The sequence below is a fragment of the Hylobates moloch genome, unplaced genomic scaffold, assembly GCF_009828535.3.
Source record: "Hylobates moloch isolate HMO894 unplaced genomic scaffold, HMol_V3 SCAFFOLD_9, whole genome shotgun sequence".
NCBI classification, from domain to species: domain Eukaryota; kingdom Metazoa; phylum Chordata; class Mammalia; order Primates; family Hylobatidae; genus Hylobates; species Hylobates moloch.
In genome coordinates, this window is record NW_026652284.1 from 78,142,910 (window position 1) to 78,147,484 (window position 4,575).

At 44.7% G+C, this 4,575-nt stretch overlaps 1 pseudogene; it reads left to right on the top strand.

Annotated features, from left to right (window-relative positions):
* The first annotated feature begins 3,624 nt into the window (after window positions 1-3,624).
* On the top strand, window positions 3,625-4,052 carry LOC116813455 (small ribosomal subunit protein uS12-like; annotated as a pseudogene).
* Window positions 4,053-4,575: the final 523 nt, after the last annotated feature.

Genomic DNA, 4,575 nt, shown 5'->3' on the forward strand with positions numbered 1-4,575 from the left:
AATATATTTACTAGAATAAAATAAAATAAGTACATAAGGAAAATTAAAGCCAGCTGTAATCCCATCCCAGTGACTGCAACAAATTTTTAAAAGCAACTTAGTGGAGCTCAAGTTCCACAGAGACAATTTAGAAGAGGCCACTAGAAAAAAATTCCATTCCACCAGGCGTGGTGGCTCACACCTATGATACCAGCACTTTGGGAGGCCGAGGTGGGCAGATCATTTGAGGCCAGGAGTTCGAGACCAGCCTGGCCAACATGGCGAAACCCTGTCTCTACTAAAAATACAAAAATTAGCCAGGTGTGGTGGCACATGCCTGTGGTCCCAGCTACTCGGGTGGCTGAGGTGGGAGAATCACCTGAGCCTGAAAGGTTGACGCTGCAGTGAGTCACGATTACACCACTGCACTCTAGCCTGGACAACAGAGTGAGACCCTGTCTCAAAAAAAAAAAAAAAAAAAAAGAAAGAAAAGGAAAAGAAAGAAAAAAGAAAAGCAAAAAAGGAAAAGAAAACAAAAAAGAAAGAAAAAGAAAAAAATTCATTCATTCCTATAGATGATGCAAGGAGACCATGGGAAGGTCACTGCTCCAGCAACCCCGCCAAAGCCACAGCTGGAGTAGTGTGCACTGGGCTGGGGGGCTTTTAGGGGAGTGTCGACTTTTAGAAGAAAGTTGTAAAGGTGATAACAGCAACACAGTAATAAAAGGATTGCTTTCCGAAGAAAGATTAAAGGCCCGCTAAGATGAGAGGCTACCTGTCTGCCTAAATTTGAAATCAAAAGGAAACCAGCATTCTTAGTTCTTACTATTCTTGTGATCAAGTCCCATTCAGGTGAGCTTAATTCAGCTGGAATCTGAATACAAAATTAAATTGCTAGAAGTGTCTCCTCTTAGGAACTTTCTCTTTTCCCTTTCCTAGTAAATCACTGTTAAAGTTAAAGCAATAAATGACCAAATCTAAGACCTTGGTGGAACCCTGAGATCTTGGATAAATGGGGGGAAATTCTCAACAGCTACTATGCAACTTAAAGATAGTGACCTGTTCACCTACTTCCTGGTCACTTCAGATTTAAATGAAATCCCTGTAAGACCATGCATGATAAACCTTGTTTGTCTTTCATCCTTTATAAGAAGATCGCAAAATTCCAATAGTAAAAGCAATGTAAATTCCCCTGTGGCAGGTACCGTAGACTCAAACACCGCAGGCAATTTCTGCAGTGGAAATGAATTTTTTTTTTCTTCAGATACTGTCTCACACTGTCACCCAGGGGAGAGTGGCATGATCACGGCTCACGGCAGCCTCAAACTCCTTGGCTCAAGTGATCCTCCCACGTCAGCCTCTCTGAGTAACTGGGATTACAGACATGCGCCACCATGCCTGGCTAATTTTTTTTTAATGTTTTGTAGAGACAGGGGTCTTGTTATATTGCCCAGGCTGGTCTCTAACTCCTGGCCTTAAGCAATCCTTCCACCTCAACCTTCCAAAGCACTCAGATTACAGGTATGAGTCACTGCAACTGGCCTTCAAACTTTGTTCTTTTTCTTTCAAGATTATTTTGGCTACTCTGAATCCCTTAAATTGCCATATGAACTTTAGCATCAACCTGTCAGTTTCTGCAAGGAAGCCTCTGTGATTTCAATAGGAATTATGTTGAATCTGTAGGTCAATTTGGGGATATTGCCATTTTATTACGTCTTCCAATCCATGAATATGGAATGTCTTTCCATTTTAGATCTTCTGTAATTTCAATAATGTTTGCAGCTTTTAGAGTATAGAGTTTGCACTTCATTTGCTGAATTTCTTTTCTTTTTTTTTTTTTTTTTTCTCTTTTTTGAGACGGAGTCTCACTCGGTTGCCCAGGTTGGAGTGCAATGACACGATCTTGACTCATTGCAACCTCTGCCTTCCAGGCTCAAGTGATTCTCCTGCCTCAGCCTCCTGAGTAGCTGGGACTGCTGGCTTGTGCCACCAAGCCAGGCTAATTTTGTATTGTTAATAGAGACAGGGTTTTACCATGTTGGCCAGGCTGGTCTCGAACTCCTGACCTCAAGTGATTCACCCACCTCGGCATCTAAAGTATTGGGATTACAGGTGTGAGCCACCATACTCGGCCTATTTTTGTTATTCTTGAATCCCCATTTATTGAGCTCTGTCAGTGTGCTGGGGGATTTTATAGAATAGATGCACATAGACATTGCCCAAGTGTCTGGCAAACTGATTTAACACCAGGCATCCCATACAGACATAGACTCGTTAATATCCTTGAGAGAAGGTAGTTAGTTGAGTGTCACAATGATGAGGCTATCCGCTTCTAATAGCCGACCACTTTGTGCCAATTTCTAGGTTTAGGAATGAAAGCAGCAGCAATCTGTGTTGCTGAGCGATGCTTCCATAAATAGCAGGTCCATCCTCCATTTCCAAAGTGAAACATAGTCTGCAGGTAGACAGGCAGTGTTTCAGCTTTGTCAGTATCCAAGAAAACAAATCATATTTGTACTCACTTGCCTACGCATTAAGGCTCCCCACTTTATAGAGATGGGGTCTTGCTGTGTTGCCCAAGCCAGGCTCACACTCCTGGGCTCAAGGGATCCTCTGTCTCAGCTTCTCAAGTAGCTGGGACTACAGCCAACTGCGACTGCCTATTATCTCTCTTTTTTTTTTTTTTTTTTTGAGACAGAGTCTTGCTCTTTCACCCAGGCTGGAGCTCAGTGGCGCGATCTCGGCTCACTGCAACCTCCGCCTCCCGGGTTCATGCCATTCTCCTGCCTCAGCCTCCTGAGTAGCTGGGACTACAGGCGCCCGCCACCACGCCCGGCTAATTTTTTGTATTTTTAGTAGAGACGGGGTTTCACCGTGTTAGCCAGGATGGTCTTGATCTCCTGACCTTGTGATCCACCCGCCTTGGCCTCCCAAAGTGCTGGGATTACAGGTGTGAGCCACCACGCCCGGCCTATCTCTCTCTTTTTTAAAATCTGAGACAGGGTCTTGCTCTGTTGCTTAGGCTGGAGTCTGGAGTGCAGTGGTGCAATCACAGCTCATGGCAGCCTCGACCTCCCCAGCTCAAGTGATCCTCCCATCTCAGCCTCCCAAATTGCTGGGACTACAGGCACATGCCACCACATCCAGCTAATTTTTAAATTTTTTGCAGAGATGGGGTCTCACTGTGTTGCTCAGGCTGGTCTCGAACTCCTGAGCTCAAGTGATCCTCTTGCCTAGGTCTCCTAAAGGGCTGACATGTTAGGCATGAGCCACTGTGCCAAGCCTTATCTCATCTTTGATAGGAAGCTGCATCAATCTGATTCCACAAAACTGTAAGGCTCTAAAATCCTGGTTAGAGCCAGTGTAACCCAGTCCCTTCTACAGCATGGCATAGGGCAAGATCTATAAATAAGCAAAAGGCCCAGTCCCTGTCGTCAGGAGCTCATGGTCCAAGTCAAAATCACATAAAAACATTTGAGTCCCCTTTGAAATGAGTATTGTTTTCTTGAACAAATTTTCAACTTGCTGTAGTTTTTTCCTGATCGCTTTCATCCTGTCTTTCCAAGATGGGATATGTTTATTTAGAAATTACTTCACCTGGGACAGCTGCTTCTCTCTTTTGCTCAGGCCCGTAGCGCTGGCAGGATGGGCGAGTGTCGTGGACTTCGTACTGCTAGGAGGCTCTGTAGTCACCGACAAGATCAGAAGTGGCATGATAAACAGTACAAGAAAGCCCATTTGGGCACAGCCCTGAAGGCCAACCCTTTTGGAGGTGCTTCTCACGCAAAACGAATTGTGCTGGAAAAAGTAGGAGTTGAAGCCAAAAAGCCAAATTCTGCCATTAGGAAGAGTGTCAGGGTCCAATGGATCAAGGATGGCAAGAAAATCACAGCCTTTGTACTCAGTGATGGTTGCTTGAAACTTATTGAGGAAAACCATAAAGTTCTGGTTGCTGGATTTGGTCAAAAAGGTCATGCTGTTGGTGATATTTCTAGAGTTCGCTTTCAGGTTGTCAAAGTAGCCTATGTTTCTTGGCCCTACCCAAAGGCAAGAAGGAAAGACCAAGATCATAAATTTTAATGGTGAAAACACTGTAGTAATAAATGTTCATATGCCAAAAAAAAAAAAGAAAGAAATTATGTCACCTGGGACAATGGTGCCATCAGTCAGCCTGTCCTCAAAGGAACCCTCTGGACATGGACCCAGCTGTCCATGTAGATGGGGTATCCCAAAGGGAGCTCTGCCCTGCCTACAGGGTTCCCTTCCCTGGGCTGGAGTCCAAGCTCATCCACTACCTTGCAACATTCCCTTAACCCTGCATCTCCAGCTCCAACAAATGGGCAGCTGGCCGGATATGATGTTTCCTCTCCTGGCCTTCTACTTGAGGGAGACAGGGAGGAGCTCTAATAGTTTACATGGGACTCAAACACTGTCTGTCACCTAGGGAAACAGGGCACGTGAGATGACATTGCAATTTTACATGTCTCCTCATGAATTCAGTAGAGCTTTATTTTAGGTTTATAGGTCCGTGAGGCAACCTGTCTGTTCTTCAGTTTCCTTATACTGTACTCTGATCCCCTTTGGATTTGACAGTCT